The sequence below is a fragment of the Diabrotica undecimpunctata genome, chromosome 7 (genome assembly GCF_040954645.1).
Source record: "Diabrotica undecimpunctata isolate CICGRU chromosome 7, icDiaUnde3, whole genome shotgun sequence".
NCBI lineage: Eukaryota > Metazoa > Arthropoda > Insecta > Coleoptera > Chrysomelidae > Diabrotica > Diabrotica undecimpunctata.
Window position 1 is genome coordinate 78,423,800 of NC_092809.1, and position 19,659 is coordinate 78,443,458.

The 19,659-nt window shown below is 33.5% G+C and overlaps 1 protein-coding gene across 1 annotated transcript in view; it reads left to right on the forward strand.

The window, feature by feature from the left end:
• The window catches only part of LOC140445514 (probable multidrug resistance-associated protein lethal(2)03659), a 93,868-nt gene that overhangs the window by 10,874 nt on the left and 63,335 nt on the right, over window positions 1-19,659 (forward strand). The window contains 1 exon segment of the mRNA XM_072537586.1: window positions 13,110-15,872. The gene's annotated coding sequence lies outside the window, so the exon portion shown is untranslated.

A 19,659-nucleotide genomic window follows, 5' to 3' on the forward strand; every position in this document is an offset into this window, starting at 1 on the left:
TTTATTCATTTATTTTGTTTTCAATGATTATTAGTAGCGTAACATATTGAGACTCATACTTTTGTAAATATTTACCTTAACTTAATTAATCTATACTGGAATAATTTTATTTAGTAATTTTTATTTAACTAATACAATTTTATGTATTAGACCAGTATAGTTAGCAAATTTTATTAATACTGATTAAATTTTTCCTGGGATACGTTTAGTTACCTACCCCAACTTATTATTAATTTGACGGTGTATAATAATTTACACTTAAAATAGAACTTGTTATTTTTGTTTTAAGAATTATTAGTTCATTTTTTTTCACTAAACTTTATTAAGAGTTATAGTTTTAGAATAGTTTTTTTAGTGCGGTGACACTATAAATCACTATTTGATTTTTGTTGACAATAATATTAATTTAATAAAAAAAAATAAATAAAATTTCATGAGTATCTTTGAGATATTAGCTATTATTTGTTTCTTGTTATTTTTTGTTACCTTTAACGGATTAACCGTGATATGCAAATATTGTTTTAATTTCAGCCATAAAATCTCGCTCTTCAATTTAAAAGTAAAAGACAGTTTTTTTTCTCTATATTGCAGAATTTAATTGTTACAGCAAATCTTGATTAATATAACTAAACACAGCACTTTTTGATTACATTATCACTATTATTTATAATATGTTCAGCAGTTTAAAAAAAAAAGACAAAAAATATTGTTACTTAGTGTGTTCACATTTCGGATCTGTAAAACTTTTATAGAAATATGTTGTAGTTTCGATTTCTAATTTTTTGCATCTTTAATTCAAATTAAAAGTTGTATTCTGTTATTTCACGTTGTAGATAGGTCGTTTCTAGATTTTTATTTTACAATGTGCATTGTATGATCCTTCGTATTTTTTTTTTCTTGATCGTTTCTTATGAAGTAAAATTTTGTATTCCTTATGATTCGAATATATTTATTTTATAGGAGTCACGTTCGGTATTTCCCACTTCTTTTTATTTTTCTGTGTCACTTTTAAGCCTTCTTCTTTGGGTATTTGTACTATTGTCTCATTTTGCCTTCTGTTCTTGTTTTCTCTTAGTTCTGCTTTCTGATTAGTATTTCTCAAAAAATTTTCAGTCAGTCTTCAAAATTTTTTTTCCTGGTGGGGGGAGTGTGTAACGTTTAAAACGTTACATTTTTGTTCTTATTAATTTCAAAGTACTTTCCACTATTTTCTGCGCATACTATTTGATTTTTATTGATAATAAGTTCTTTTTCCTTTGTTTGTACTCCTATATTTTATTTCAATATTTTCCTATTACAAATAAATCCGCTGATTAATTTCTTAAGTCCCCTCGTAGTCCTACCTTCGCTTACTTTATCGTACAAGAAACAGAAACCCCACTCCTAAATAATTTACTTCTATCAATCCGACCCGATTTAATTTCTTTTTTTAAAATGAACCAGCAAACGAGAAGGTATTATTATTAAAAATATAAGTCCTCGTGGTCAGAAACTTCCAACGGTCTGGCCACCTTGGTTTTTATTCAAGAGAATCCACCTTGGTTTTTATTCAAGAGAATCCATCTTGTTTTTTATTCAAGAGAATCCATCTTGGTTTTTATTCAAGAGAATCCACCTTGAAGAATACAAAAATGAAATTGTTTTTTTTGGAATAAGAAATCCATCTCGATTTTGAAAGTCCGCATGGCTTTGGATTGGAGAGGGATCCACATGGTTTCGGCTTAGCGGCATGGTTTTTGCAGACATTGTATGGTCCGAGTTGAGAAGGAAACAGCAGGAGGATTTCTCATAGAGTAGAGCTAAGTTTCTTTATTTCTTGGGATTTTGTATATACATGCTTAATTCCCTGTTGTTAGAACCTCAATTTAATTGTTATTACATTTTGAATTATTAAAATATAAATAAATAAAGATATGTGTTAAAGAAATTATTTTATTAATAATTCCCGATTTCTCAAATTAAGTTAGTTTATGCCGAACATCACCCCTGAGGGGTTTCAATGTGCAATGGGTGAGCTAGCCGTTACAATACTACAATGGGTAAAAGTACAATTTTCTGCAACCAGTTTTACTTTGACAGTTACAGCTCCGTATTTTCCTGTCATGGCTCGGGCACCATCCGAACAGAAACCAACGCATTGTTTCAAGTCTAGTCCATTTTCCACAAAAAATCATTGATTTTCTTGAATATTTCATCGGTAATAGTTAGTCCGGTAACGCCTCACAAAATAAGTACTCTTCTTCGATTTTGGTTTGAAATATATATCGCATATAAACCAAAAGCTGAGCATATTTTGTTAAATCTGTGCTCTCATCAAGTTGTATTGCAAAAAAATACTATTTTTTATCCGGTTTACCAAGTTTTCTTTTAATGCCATTATTTCAATCCTACGACGTACGGTATTATTGGATAATGGTATAATACTAAGCTGTTTACCTGAATTTTCCCCAAAAATACACGTTACCATATCTTGTGCGGCAGGCAGAACTAGTTCTTCACCGATGGTATGTGCTTTTCCACACTTCGCAATTCTTAAACTCACGAGGAAGGATGCTTCTACTGCTTTTTGGTTGCTGCCGGTGAAATTCGACATTTCTTGCTCATCATTTATATTCGTGAATGTAAATCCCATATTAATGTATTCAGGATCATATTTCCTAACTGACACTTTTAGTTTTTTGAAAGAACTCTTTTTGTCATCACCCTGTATAGGCTCCGACTCTGAAGTGGAGCTCGATGGACCGGGATTTTCAGATGTTCTGTTGTCTCTTTTAAGCCACTCCATTTTTTATATGCAAAAATTAGCACGAATCAGTAACAGCAAATTACTCGTTTCGACAAAACCAACCACAACGACTGATGAGATGACGTGAACAGAGTATATAACCCCCTAGTAAGGTAACTTCCATAGAAAGATTTGGGAGAGAGTTTCTAGCGCCAAAACGGACGGGCCGAAACTAATTTCATTTGGCGACAAATTCAAAAAATATGCTCTGAATTTTAGGCGCCAAAATTCAAAAAGTATGCTTTTAATGGAAGTAAATATAGTCAGAGAGAATAATTAAAATGCATATAGACATATACGGTAAAGAGACAGTGATACTCGGAGTATATGCACCAACAGACGATTCTCCGAGAGTAGAAAAAGAGCATTTCACGGAACAACTCCAAAATCAAATAGAGCTAATTAAAAAGAACGTGGAGATAATTATAACAGGAACGGCAGAACCGGAAGGAAAGAAAACGATAAAGTAGTGGGGAGATTTGGAGAGGATGAACAAAACGATCACGGAGAACGTCTGATTGAATTATGCGAACTAAACAACCTAAAAATCACTAACGGATTCTTCAGACATAAAAATATTCATAAATATACATGGACGCAAGAAACACGAAAGCTGAAATCGATAATAGACTACATAATAATCAAACAAGATACCACAATAAAGATCAAAGATGTGTGAGTCAAAAGAGGAGCAGAATGTGGAACGGACCAGAAGAACCGTTGAACACTATAAGAGAAAAAAAAAATACAATATAGAACTACTCCAAGAACAATCAATAAGAGAACTATACCAACAACGTCTAGACCAAAAATTAATAGAATTTAGATACGGCAACATCGAAGAAATATACGAGCATATAAAGGCGAGTATAAAGCAAGCAGCATTCGAAGCCCTTGGGGAAAAAGAACATATAACAAATAAACAGCACTATTATGAAATAAATAAACCAACAAAAAGAATAATTGAAGAAAAAAAGGAACTATACAGAAAATGGCTGACTAAAAACAACGATGAAGTTTATAAAGAATATAGAGAAAAAGATAGAGAAGTGAAAAACAAATAACACAGCAAAAGAATGAAGAATGGGAAAGAATCTGCTTAAATATTGAAACATATATAGGAGGTACAAGAACTTCGGAGTCATGGAAAGTACTGAGAGGATTGAAACAAAACTCAAAAGAAAAAATTAAATTGGGAAATATACAGGACAAAGACTACAATTCATTGGAAAAGAAAACAGGCGAAGACGAAGCAGATTCCCACAACAAGAAATAGAAATAACAGATAGGGAAATGAGAACGACCATAAAAGCAATCAAAAATAAGAAAGTACCGGGACCTGGAGGTATCTCACCTGAGCTTATAAAATACGGATCAAAAAAATTACACCGGATGATACAATGGATATTTCAGAAAACCATAAATGGAGAACAGCTCCCAAAGAAATGGACGGAGGCATGTATGACATCTATATTTAAGAAAGGAGATACAAAACGATGCGAAAACTACAGAGGAATAAGCGTAACATCATCAGCAAAAAAAGCAAAAAATAGAGATATACACTTGGCATTTGTGGACCTGAGAAAGGCGTATGACTCTGTACCAATGTCAGAACTATGGGAGGCAATGTACAAATTAGAAATACAGACGGAACTCATAGAAGTTACAAAAGCTCTGTATAAAGCTTCACCACAACAAAAGGGCTCCTGCAGGGTTGTTCCACATCTCCAACCCTATTCAAAATATACTTAGAGAAAGCCTTGACTACATGGAAAAGAAAATGTGAAGGCTTGGGATTACCGGTACCGAACGAAAACCTATATACGTTAAGCTTTGCAGACGATCAAGTAGTGATTGCACAAGACCAAGACGACCTCAGCTACATGATGAAGAAACTACAAGAAGAATATACCAAGGCTGGCCTAGATATTAACCTCGCGAAAACAGAGTACCTATCTACAAGTGAAGAAGACATAGAAGATCTACAGATTGATGACAACGTAACAATCAAAGGAAAGGATAAATTCAAATACCTGGGGTTTATAATCACGAAAAAGGCAACAACAGAGGAAGAAATTACACAAAGATTAGGACAAACAAGAACAGCAATCCGACAACTTAACTCAGTATGGTGAGATAGACACCTAAGTATGAAGACAAAAACGCAGATTATAAAACATTAGTGCGAAGTATTATGACATATGGGGCTAAAAATTGGATCATAAACAAGAAAAACAGCAGCAAGATAGTAGCAACAGAGATGGAATGCCTGCGAAGATGCTGCAGAGTAACAAGAATGGATAGGGGAAATAATGACGAAATAAAGCAAAGAACATCAATAGAAACAGACATACTAACATATATAGAACAAAAAAGACTAAAGTGGTATGAACATGTAAGAAGAGCAGATGGATAAAGAGAATAACCGAATGGAGCCCCATAGGAAGGAGGAAAAGAGGACGATCCCGAAAATCCTGGAGGAACGAAGTAGACGATGCCACGATGGAGAATGGAACAACAGAGAGAGATGGAAACGGTTGAGCGAGGGAAGGCAGTGAATACTTTAGAATCCCTAAATATATATATATATATATATATATATATATATATATATATATAAATTTATATTCATAAAATAAGAAATAAAAACTTATTCTATGCCAAAAAATATATTTTTTTGGAATAGAAGATGTCCAAAAATACAGTATACACTTACACATTTTTATATATAAATGTATAACATAATATCTGATTATATAGATGAGATAGATTATCTGATGAAGAGAGATTATATATTATGGAACAAACCAAAGTCCCAAAAACAACAAAATAAAACACAGACATCCTGACACTTGTTTATTTGTATAATTTTCTTTCGTAAAGTATTGGATACAAATATCCTCATCCTCCTCATTTCTTGAGCCCTTGTTAAGGTGTGGGTGGAGACACTCTAAATATTGTTAGCTTGCTGTCTCCATTGGCTGCAATTCAGTACCAGATCGACAACTTTATGAAGGGATTTTTCTACCAATCTTCATTTAATCTTCCCATCGTGTTGGAGACCTTTCTTTTGATGTACAAATATAGATACCTCTATATTCATTACTAATGGTTTGTTGTAAGTTCCATACCTTCTAAAATACTCTGTCTTAAAGTACCATCTACAGATAATAAAGTGTAAACTCTAGCATTTCTGCGATCTTGCTCTTCAGGATCATCACACAAATTAGCATGTAACTCCATGCAACTATTGCTCAGAAGTAGAAGATCCATGAAAATCTAAAATAATGAAATATTATTATTACCATTATATATTATATAACAAATTAAGAACCTATGACTTTTTTTTTATAAAATAAGGCCAATTTTAGGAATGCAATTATAAGAGTTAAAAGTTTTTTTTATAAAATAAGGCAACTTTTAGGAATACAATGATAAGAGTTAAGAGTTTTAGTTTTTTTAAAATATATATATAGTATATAAATATAACACTAATGTTGGTAAGATTTAAAGGTAATTTAAGTACAAAAACAAAATGTACAAAATAGTATCGAGTTTGTATTTACTAACAAAAGGTTGGTATAATTAGGTGCTGTTCTTACTTGTTGCTTGTAAAAATAAACTCCTAATCCTCAGAATGTTTAATAGCCATTTGTCCAACTTTAACATTCACCCATCTACAAAAAATATTCTTTTGATTAAGAATACTATACCATTTTGGTAATGTACTGTAGCGGGATTAAATAAAACGAGCGGTTAGAATTTATATAAATATATTTATTTATAAGTTTACAGTTCGGTACTCTCTTATTAACTAAACTCTACTCCTAACATCGTTACATATATATACCAAAAATATTAAGTTCGAAAAAAATTCTGGGGTAGTCCCACCTCTAATTCGTCTCATCGAAACCGCATCGAAAGACGGGCGCTATTGAAATGCCAATTCTTACGTTTTCTAGATTTATCCTTCTAAGAATTATGACGTATCGGAGATGGGCTATTTCGTTACACTGCTCCCCTCTTAGATCTGAGCGTCCCGATCAGCAACTCCAGATGTAGGCCCAGGATGGCGGAATCTACAGAGCTCTCCAGCTCTGCATGAACCCCTCAAGAAGAAATAACAGTAATTTGTACGCCGGTTTCTCGGAAGATCACCTCAAGCATGCTTCTGACAATCTTCCAGTCCAGATTTTCTAGTGCATGGCCTATCTTGGGTAAGGCCAAATTCTTGATGTCATAATTGCACACGATTTTCTTCAAATTAGTTAGAGCACGCCATATATTCTCGTAGCTTGACCTGTCTGTATACGACTTCCTGGTCACCATATACAGCAAAGATCGAGGACCATCTTCTAATCTCAGTACTTTTCCAACTTTGGGCTGCTGGTTTTTTAACTCGTCCAAACGACCGAACTTCCTATAGAATACAGATGAGATTCCTTTAGTCATCTCAAGATCTTGGGCAACACAGTGGGCTAGAGAGACGTTATGCGGAACACTAAAAAGATCCTGCTGAACTTCTGTCGTCACGCCGAATCTAGCACTCTTTCTGTCTGCGTAATTTGACATAAATTCATTCAAGCTTGGTCGCCGGTCATATTTAATCTCATGTTGAAGGGTTCGTGCTTGTTCTGTTTCATTTGAGCCAGTATATGGTGCAAGACGATTTATGTGAACTACTTTTGGTTTACCTTTCGGCAACTTCTTAATTCGGTATATTACGTCATTTATTCTCTTTTTAATTTCATACGGACCTTCCCATTGTCTTTGCAGTTTGGGAGACAAGCCTCGACGACGTTGTGGATTATAAAGCCAAACAAGATCACCTACTTCATAGCTTTCACTCTTGCATCGAGAATCATATTGATCTTTCATTCTGTCACTGGCTAACTGGATGTGTTGTCGGGCAAGTTCATGAATGTTATTCATTTTTAATTTCAGGCGGTCGACATAATCTTGGCTTGCAACATGTTCTTCAGAAGGTCTGCAGCCAAACTCTAGGTCGCAGGGCAAACGAACTTCACGACCTAACATCAGGCAGGTTGGAGTCTGGCCTGTAGTTTCATTCACGCCCTAGTGGTAGGCCATTATGTGTGTGTGTCATCGAATTTCCTGACTGTGGACTTAATCCATTAGCCGAACTTATTTTTGCTCTACAGATATTTATGTCACATATTACTATTAAAATAAGATTTTGTATTTTAAAGATATACCTAGATTCTATAACAATAAATGGATAATTTAATCTTCAGCTACAATCATACAATATTACACATTTATATAGATATATCTATATCATAAAATATATTCTAGTATTATTCAACATTATTCTTTATTGTGTTTTTTATTATTATTTTCTTTATTTTTTTTATTTATTTTTTTTTTATTTATTTATTTATTCATTTTTTTTTTAAATTACATTATAAGGAATGTCAACAAGGAGTACTTCTGCTCAGGGGTCTTTCAGAGCAATGCACAAACACAAGACTAGACCACGGAAAGATAGGTAAACAAATGTGATAACCACAGGTATTAATAGTTCACAATTTTAATTTTATATTAAGTATGTGTTTAATTAGGATCTCATATACACGTTCGTCTAAACTAGATAATATTGTTTTTAGATTAAAAGGTCTTGTAATATTGGTTTCTCTATATACTTGATTCATGAATTGATTTATTTCTATTATCTTTAGTCTACAGTTTAGTATCATGTATTCTGCAGATCCTAACTCACCACATTCACAAAGATTACTATCACTAAGACCTATTTTAAATTTGTGTTCTGGAACTAGGCAGTGTCCAAATCTAAGTCTGCATATGTATGAAACAACGATTTTTTCGCTGTGGTAATGATTAAACCATGATTTAGCTGGAATATTTAATTGTATGTTTTTGTAGAATAGCCCTTTAGTTGAGTTGTTATACCATTGTTGCCAGGTTTTGGTTTTATTGCTGGTAATATTAGCGTAAACATCATTTAATGTTAATTTATATTTACTTTCATTTTCTTGTTCGGTGGCCTTCTTAGCTAAAGTATCTACTATTTCATTGTGTTTAAGATTAGAGTGAGCTTTTACCCAACAAAATGATATTTGTTTGCCCTTAGACGTAAGTGCGATATATGCTTTAATAATGTCAATATATATGTAGTTTAATATAGTTTAATGTAGTTTGATATGTCCTTCAAACTTTCCAGTTTAAGTAAAGCACTTTTGCTGTCTGTAAGGATTAGAAATTTCTCTTCGTTATTGTTTATACTGCTTATATACTGCATTGCTCTCAGTATTGCAATAAGTTCTACTGAAAATGTTGTAAAATTTTCATTAAGTCGTATACCCTCATTATACCTTGTCCTAGGGTCCCACACGGCAGCGGCTACTCTCGAATTCATTTTTGAGGCATCGGTATAAATTTGGTAATGTTCCGGAAATAAAGTTTCTATATCCACATTAAACATGGCATTCCTTAAGTAAACTGGAAATTTCGAGTAATCTCTCATGTAGGTTGGTTGTATGTTTGGTATATTGTTTAGATTTATCTGAAACATGGATGGCAGAGTTGATGTGTATAGTTTATTTTTAAATTGTCTTATTCTATTGTAACTTTCGGCAAGAAGTAATGTTGGCTTTTTCCTCCAGTATTCAGTGGTTAGGTCATTTATATAAAGTTTGTGGCAGTTGTTACATATTATGCTCTCTTTAGTTATCATTTTAGTTATAAATTTTTCACACATAGTTTTCCTTCTTAACCATAGTGGTGGTTCATTACATTCTACGCTTAGGTTTGATATTGGAGTACTCATCAAAGCTCCTATACATAATCTGAGGCATTTATTTGAAAGGATGTCTATTTTTTGAAGATGGGTTTTGGCGGCTTGATTGTAAAAGTAACATCCGTAATTTAATATTGATCTTATGTATGATCTATACATTAGTAATGCTATGTTGGGATCTGCTCCCCAGGTTGTATAGTTTACTGCTCGTAACGCATTGTACCCTTTGTCAGCTCTTGCTACGATGTACTCAATATGATCTTTCCAAATAATTTTCCTATCCAGTGTAATACCCAAATATTTAACTTTAGGTTGAACTTTAAACGAGACATTTTGCAACTCCACTACTTCTGGAATGTTTCGTTTTCGGGAGAATATGCAAGCTTGTGTTTTTTTGGTAGATATGTTTAATGCTATTTGATCTAGGTTTTCTTGTAGATGTTTAAATACTGTATTTATTTTACTACTGCCTTGTTCTATTTCCAATTGATCTACATATATGCATATATCATCTGCAAATTGTAATATTTTACCTTGTTTGCTAGTAATTATGCTTTGACCTATATGAGCTGTGTAAATAGTGTATAATATTGGACTTAAGATGCTCCCTTGAGGTAACCCGATGTTTGAAACTCTCGGTCCTATTAGTTTGTTATTAATTTGAAGATAAAGAGTTCTATTGATGTAAAGTTGATGAAGTTTCCAGCAGAAGTTTATCTGGCAGTCCGATTTCTTTCATTTTGTGGTATAGAAGTTGTAGGTTCACATTGTCATATGCATTTTCTATGTCTATGAATGTAGCAAATACCGACTTGTTGACGGAAAATGAGTTATATATATATCCAGTATTAAGTGCGTTAAATTTTCCATCGTAGAACATGATTTTCTAAAGCCGAATTGTGTTGCAGGTATTTTAGAATTTTTTTCTAACCAGAATTCTAGTCTACATTTAATCACTCTTTCCATTGTTTTTAACACACATGATGATAGAGAAATGCCTCTATACGAATCCGGACAGTTTGGTGATTTGTGTGGCTTAAGAATTGGAACTATAATGTACTCTTTCCATGCACGTGGTATATCCATACTCATCCAGATATTGTTTATTACATTTAGTAGTTGAACTTTCTTATGTATGGGTAAATTATACAACATACTATAGTGTATACCATCTAATCCTGGAGCTGAATTATTATGTCTTTTTAGGCAGTTCTTTAATTCTTCCAGACTAAATGCTTGTGTGAGAAATATGTTGTCTGTGTTTGCTTCGTCATTTTCATGTCTATTATCCGTAGGGTTTCTGTGATTAATTTCTCCTTCTATAACCCAAGGTTTAGCAATTTTATTAAAAAATATATCTGTCCACTCATTTACAACTATCGGATTATTGGGAGGGTTATAAACGTTTTTTAATTTTCTTATTTCCTTCCATATTTTGCTAATGGGTGTATTTTTATTTAAACTATTACAAAAGTTTTTCCAAGAAGCTCTTTTGCTGCCTAAAATAATTCTTTTTTTATAAGCTTTTGCTTGTTGGTATTTTAAATAATTATCGTTATTAGATAGTCTTTTAAACTGCAAAAAAGCTTCTTTTTGTTGTCTTATAGCGTTCCTACAATCATCATTCCACCATGGTTTATTAAATTTTGCATTGGGCCCTCTTTTCCTCTCTGGAATAGAGCATTTACTAGCTAAATTGATTGAGTCACAAAATGTGGAATATTCTTGCTCTGAACCATCTGATATATTATTATTCTTTTCATTGTTTAAGAGATAGGTAAAGAAAGCCCAGTCTGCCTTTTTAATATCCCATGTAATTCTAGATCTAGATATATCATTAGCTTCAATGACACCATTACTATTAGTAACGTTATTATCAGTATTATGGTTAAATTCTATTACTATTGGGTAGTGATCAGAACCCAGACTCAAAGTTTCTGTGTGCCAATTAAATTTGTAATAAATATCCCTAGAGCAAATTGTTAAGTCTATAGCAGATCTATTTAAATTCATAGGTCTACGAATTAATGTTTCTGACCCATCATTTAGGAAATTAAGTCCACATTCCTCCATAGCCTCAAAAAGATAAAGACCTTCTTGATCGGTGACATCACAGCCCCACATTTTATTATGGCAGTTGAAATCTCTCCCTATTAAAAAAGGTTTTTGTAAACTAATAAAAAATTTAACCCATTCGTTTTTTGACACACATAACTTGGGTTTTGCATAAATGGAATATAAATTTAAGATTTTATTATTTATTTTAATCTGTACTGCAACGCACATGACATTATTTATTTTATAAAAATTTAAATTGTTCTGAAAATTGATATTTTTTCTTAATAATATCGCTACTCCTGCATAACTATCTGATCTATCTTCACGGAAGATGTTATATTGGGAAAAGCTTATCTTTGAATTCGGTTTTAACCAAGTTTCACTTAAAAGAATAGCTAAGAATTTATTTTCGAAAATGTACTTTTTAAAATGGCCTTTATTGTTCACTATTGATCGTGAATTCCATTGTAAAATCTTATTATTTACTAGGGCCATTTAAAACTTTTTCTATATTACTTTTAATGTCGTCTAAAATTTGTTTGTTTGCTATTGGAATTAAGTTTTTGTCTAAGAAATTTTTAAATATTGTTACTATATTATCAGTAATTTGTTTACTAGTTAGTGAGTTTTGTTGGACTATTTTTGTTTGGTTTTGATATAATGGGTTGTTTATAATTGGTAGCGACGGGTAAGCAGAGGCGCTTGCAGTGTCCAGTATATTTTCGTGTTCTTTTGAATAAGGATAAACTGATTTATTTTGAGCTCCTTCGCTCCATTTTCTTTTGGTTGTCACTGTGTACCTATTTCCTGTGTTTGTTGAATTCAGGACTGTCCTATAGCTACTGCTGTATTTTAATTTGGCTTCTTCAAAAGGTAAATTTTCATTTGCCATTATATATTTAATGCCCTTTTGTTTTTCAAACTCAGCGCACTTGTTTCGATCTAATGCTGAATGGTTTCCGAAACATAATATACAAGTGGGATCTGTTAAATCGCATACATCTGAATCATGTTCCTGTCCGCACTTGCTGCATCTTTTCTTACCTCGACATTGTGATGTAACGTGTCCGTATCTAATGCAATTAAGGCATTGTATTACTCTCGGAACGTAAGGTTCCACTTGGTATATCATTCGTTCAATGATTACTTGTTTTGGAATCATTTGGCCTCTGAAAGACACCACTATCGTACCCGTCTCCACCAGTTGATCATTTTCTTTTCGCTTTATTCTTTTAACGTTTATTACTTTAAAATTGCCGTATCTTGGAACAATAATACCTTTTAATTCGTTTTCTGAAATATTTTTGTCTACCCCTTTAATTACCCCACTCTTTTGAGAAAAAAAATTTGGAATATATAAATCGTAATTTCTTTCTATTAACTTTTTACATTCCACTAAAATATTAGCGCTTTTATATGTGTTACATTCAATTTTAATTTTATTTTTTCCTATAATATTAATATTAACAATATTATCTTTAATTGCAGGTACTGCACCTAAAATTAATCGTGCTGTCGCTATGCGATGCAATCGGCCAATGTTACCTTCCTTATTCTGCATAAAAACAAAATAAGGACCTTGGTCACCTTGACTGTATTTATTTTCACCTCTGACATTATGGACTGGCCTATATTAATATTTGTTTTATTGCTTACCTGATAATCTGGTAAAAAGTTTTTTGGATTTGTTATCGGTACCTGTTTTGATTGTGTATTAATATCAATATTTATAATTTCCTCAAACTGCTTTTGTTTTTCATTAACTTCATAATCCATATTACTAGCAACATCGTCAATCCTTCCTCTGTCAGGTGGATTTCCTCTGCCATCTGAATTTAATTCCATTTTTTGGTAAAAACAACAACAACTCTATTAATTAGCACTTCGATACCACAGAGAACTATTCGCTTCCGCTGCTACAATCGAACTGTAGGCCATTAGGAATAAATGAATGTGCTGGTCCCAATCTCTTTAATGTTCTGATACAACTTTGGACAGGTGTTTACCCATCGTTCGGTTCATTCTCTCGACCATTCCATCTGATTGAGGATGCAGGGGTGTCGTTCTGGTCTTATTGACACCAATCAATTTACAAACGTTTTGGAAAAGGGTTGACTCGAAGTTTCGCCCTTGGTCGGAGTGGATCTTCAAAGGAACACCAAATCGGCTGAAGAATTCTTTAACAAGTACCTCTGCAACGGTAGCAGCTTCTTGATTTGGTATCGCGTAGGCCTCAGTCCATTTCGTAAAATAATCCATAGCTACCAGGATATATTTATTTTCATCATTCGTCTCTGGAAGTGGACCTGCAATGTCGATTGCTACTCTTTCCATAGGACTCTCAACATTGTACTGTTTCATGGGTGCCCTCTTTTTACCAACTGGACCATTACTGGTTGCACACAGTTCACATTTCCGGCACCATCTTCTTACATCATCTTTATAGTTCGCCCAATAGAACCGTTCTCGACACTTTACTTTTAGGTACAATCAACTGAAGCTTAGATTCTATACCATCATCGTTCTCAAAGGTTCTATAAAGAAGACCATTTTTTAGCACTAGGCAATTCCATTGGCTCCAGTAACACTTGACTTCAGGACTACATGCACTAATGTCTTGCCAAGAAGGCCTTTCACTTCGACGCACCCAATCCAATACTCTTTTTATACATGGAGCATCTGCTTGAGCGTCTTGTAGCTTTTTTGGCTGCCATTAATCATTAATGACGGTGGTTCGTTTCATGGGGCAAAGTCTTTCTTCTAATTTAAGACAGTGATTACAATTTTCACTGCACGTCCGTCTCGAAAGCGCATCAGCATTTAAATGAACTCTTCCAGCCCTGTGTTCGATCTCGTAATCATATTCTTGTAATCGTTCTAACCATCTTGCCATCTGCCCCTCTGGATTACGAAATTGTAGGAGCCATTTTAAGAGCAGCGTGATCCGTGCGAAGAAGAAACTTTCTGCCATACAAGTATTTATGGAAATGCTCACAAGCCTTCACTACGTCTAGCAATTCTTTCCTGGTAACGCAATAGTTTCTTTCTGGTTTCGACAAGACTTTGCTAAAGTAAGCGATGACTTTCTCCTGCCCATCTTGGATTTGGGAAAGAACAGCTCCTATTGCACTGTTGCTTGCATCGGTGTCCAACACAGATTTTCCTGTCTGTCTAGGGTAGCTTAAAATCGGTGCGCTGATCAGAGCCATTTGTGTTCGAAAGCTCTTTGACACTCTTCGCTCCATGTATATTCTTTGCCTTTTTCTGTCAACTTTGTTAATGGCTTGGAGATGTTGGCAAATCCTTTGACAAAACGTCGGTAATATGTACATAGGCCAAGAAAACTTCTAATTTCGTGTTTATCTCTTGGTACTGGCCAATCCTTAATTGCTGCAAGTTTTTGAGGATCAGCTGTTACACCATTACTTGCTACAATATGTCCCAAGTACTTCACTTCTTGTCGAAACAAGTGACATTTCTTCGGACTCAACTTCAAATTCGCTGCCCGCAAACGTTGAAAGACTTCTGTTAGATTATTGGCATGTTCATCGAAGGATCTTTTAATCTTTAATTCTAATTCGTCTCATCGAAACCGCATCGAAAGACGGGCGCTATTGAAATGCCAATTCTTACGTTTTCTAGATTTATCCTTCTAAAAATTATGACGTATGGGAGATGGGCTATTTCGTTACAGTACCTTCTTCTCTTTTAGCAGTTTAGCAGTTTATTAGATATATAAAAATTGATATACAAAATTTGGGATATGATGTTTTATTATAACGCCATTTGCAACTTGCAAAGGCGTGGATTACAATGTTGCCACTAACGGCACTAACACATTTTTTTTTGGTGGATACTCATAATTCTTTAGAAATACGTTGTTGTAAATTTAAGTGGTGATTTTAGTAGAATTTTCTAGATTATTTTTTTTTTGAAAAACGTATAGTATAATCATTATTTGGGTAAATTTGCAAAACTAGTGAAACCATGGCAACAGCACTTACATCAACGTCCTAAGTCTTTTGCTACGTCATACCCCCCACCTAACGTGACTAGTAGAGCCGCCGCCATTACGAACGGATGGGCCCATGCAAATCACTCTCCCCACCCGTCTATTCCACTTGCGCTACTATTGGGTATGTATTGTGATGAGAATGGACGTGAATAGTGTTGCCAACAATGAATAAGACATTACGCGCTTGTGGTTTCAAACTCACAGCGTTGCCATGCACAGCATAAAAGATAACATTGGTAAGTAATTTTTTTTAAATTCTTCGTTTCTTCTAGTTTATAGTACCACCTTTAAGTGATTAAGTGGTACCAAAGTTTGAGTACAGCTGCTCTATATGATAACCTATATAAGATTTAGCTAATACGCCTATGATTTCATGTGGAGACGTGGTAGGAAATGTTTCTAGTTGGTAAAGATATGGACAACGAATTCTGTGTGTCAACTGTAGTTTGCTGGATTTGATGTCTATTCAAATCATCATAGCTGCCTACGTCAGCTTGAAAAAGTATGTTATTAAAATGATACTGCACTACAGCTTTTGTTTTCTCAGAATAAGTTCTGAGCTTATTCGCCACATGCTTCCCGTAATCACCGCAAGCCCGCAAGCATCAGATATTTCTGTTGGTTTTGTCTATACATACGTTTTTTATCTCAAAACCTTTATCAATTATTTCAGTATGTTTTATCGATAGACTCATCCTTAACAGGATCCTCAATAATATTTTACTGTGAAGCAACCTCTAGTGATTCTGTGTCATCCTAGAAAAAAAATTATAATTATTTAAATTTATTAAATTTGCATTTTACAATACATCTAGAAATATTTTTAATTTATTTCACTTCCAATATTGTTTAAAAATAATTATGGGTTTTTAATTCAACTTGAGATTCCATCAACTGCTGATAAATGGTTTCAAATTTCTAAAATTTTCTATGAACAACGGCAATTTCCTCATTGTCAGGGTTCTATGGGTGGAAAGCCTATCATAATAACAATCCCCTTGAGTACTGGAAGCGAATATTATAATTATGAATCAAATTTCAGTATTGTTTTATATGCAGTTGTGGATGCTGCATAAAATTTAATTTTTGTGGACATTGATGTCAAGGAAGGATTTCAGATGGCGGAGGAGTTTTTAAACACACTTCACTGTACAAAAAAAGCATGGAAGATAGCTTATATCTTCCTTCAAATAGGTTACTACCCGAAATAGAAAAAAAAACATGCCCTATGTATTTGTAGCAGATGAAGCATTTCCACTGACAAAAAGAATAATAAAACGATACTCAGGCATACACGAAAAAGTAATGTGCAAAGAAAATTCATCTATTACCTAAGTCGCACAAAAACAGTTGTTGAGAACGCATTTATTATTATTGATATTATTAATATTTACTTTTGTTTGTTATATAATAATGTATTTGTATATATCTGAACTCAACACTCATTCTTCACAGTCCACACCAATTTAAAACTAAAAATGACAATAATAAAAATTAAAAATAATGCGTTACTTATGTCTAAGAATTTATTACTTAAGAAAGTACTTAAAGATCAATTAGTAACAAACTAGTTCTGCCTTCTTCACACTAACGAATTAAAATAATACAGTGTTACTGGTGGGATGATACTATTAGTACCGCCTTTCATATTGATTTCGTCTATTACTACCAAGTTAATGTAAAACCGACACAAATTTATGATTTTAAATAACTAGTAATTATACTAATTATCCAGAAATGTGACGTACTCATATATCATCAAAAAAAGAAAAATTAATACTCAACTTTGTGCGCCAGAATTAACGCATAATTTAGAAAATACTGCTAAATCAAATTATTTTAATGTTTCGATTTCTGTGATATAATATTATATTGTTACCTTCGGTATATTGTAAAACTTATCGAAAGAACAGTAAAAAAATGATTTTTTATCATTTTTTGCAAGCAAATTAAAAACATGCCAATTATGCTTCATTTTAATTCAAATTTAGTTGGATTGGAATATGTTGTGCTGAATGCTCAAAGGCGTTTTTCAAGTTTATTATTTGTATTCGGGGAGCATACCCTGAACAAATTTCGAATAAGTCGTCGGCTTAGTGACACAAAAATGTATCTCAAAAAAGACTACTTTTCAGGAGAGCTTATTTAGAGGTTTTTAAAAAAATTATTTGCATTTTGTAATGACCTGTAGTTTATTCTCAACTTTTTTGTCCCGAATTATTAATCTTAGAAATGTATTCTTTATGGTAATACAATCATACGCAACAATGGATAAAATGTGTTTTCAAAATATCAACAATTAGATAAAGTAGCGGAGATACATTTTTGTGTCCCTAACTGAAAAGTCTATTATTATACAGACTTACGTAGGTACCATTTTGTTTTAGAAAAGCTTAATCTTAATCATATTACAAAGTCATTTTTACTTGAGTAATATTGATAAATTTCGAGAGATGAACATATTGAGTGGCGGGTATAATAATTAAAAGCACATAAGATTAAAATTTATTAATCTCTACCTGGTCCGAAAACTTAACCACGCCATTTAAATACGAATTACTTTGTAGTAGGATTAAGACTAAGCTTTTCTAGAATGAAATGGTACCTACTTGTAATTATTTATTGCTGTATAACTTTATTTAAAATCATAAAATATTTTTTAACATAAAGTTTGAAAACATTTTCAAATAATAAATTTAATTATGTCAATCACTTTGCCAATCTGATTGATTGTCCTTATTGTTGGTGAGCAACAACTTATAGAAGAGATGATACTGGGAAGGAATAATGCCTTTATTGTACAGCTCTTTTAAATCCTTATATTTGTCCTCTTTTATTGGCCCTTGTCCTTCATATGCCGTTGTTTTCATCATCATCATCATCATTTGGCTCTACACTTCTATGTGAGTCCTTCCATCTCTTTCTTGGGCGACCAACTGACCTTCTGCCATCGGCCTTTCCCAGAATGTGGCGTTCAGGAGTCTTTCGTCACTTGATCTTAGTACGTGGCCCGCCCATCTTATTCGGTTTGCTTTAATGTAGCGTACTATGTTTTTATCTCCATATACTGACTGGAGTTCATCATTGTGTCTTCTTCTCCATTCTCCTGTTGTCTCTTCTCTGCAAGGCCCATAGATAGTCCGCAGTATCTTTCTTTCCAGTACCAGTAATTTTGTCGTTTCCCGCTGGTTCAGGGTCCATGTCTCGCTTCCATACGTTATTGTGGGACGAATTGTTGTCTTGTACACTCTTATTTTGGTTGGTATTGAGAGTATTTTTGATTTAAGTACGGTCATTAATGAGTAATATGCCCTGTTTCGTGCAATGATCCTGGCTGCCACGTCCTTTTCATATTTATTTTCAGACATTATGATCGCTCCCAGGTACTTGAATTCTTTGACGACTTCAAAGTTGTATTCATTGATTGTTACGTTTTGTCTAACCCTTGGTCTTGAGTTCTTCGTAACCACCATGTACTTGGTCTTGTCCTCGTTGACCTTCAGACCAACTTCCTCGGCTCCGTTTTCGAATAGGGTGAAAACTTCTTTTGTATCTCTGGTGGATTGTGCAATTGTGTCCACGTCATCCGCAAACGCCAATAGTATTTTTGATCCTTAGACGGCAAATCCGTTTGTCAGTTGTGGTTGAGCTTTCCTTACCGCATTTTTCAGTGCAAAATTAAATAGCAGGGGGGCGAGAGGATCTCCTTGTCTAAGCCCGGTGTCAATGAGGAATTCCTCCGACGTGGTGCTGCCAATTCTGATCGGTGCGGAAGCGATTCTTTTCGGATAACCTTAAAAGACCCGAAATTTTCATTTTCCTTGTTTTATTTAAAAAAATATAATATTTATTATAGTCTTTTCTGTACTGCAGCCATGTTAATTTTAGCCAATTTATACTACTACCATTGATGTCCACTTTTTTATTTTTTATTAGAATTGTGGCAAAAGCTCTGAAGTCATAATTTTCTTTCTATCCAATCTCGTGTATAGTGTATTTTGATTTCTTTGACGCCATTGTTAC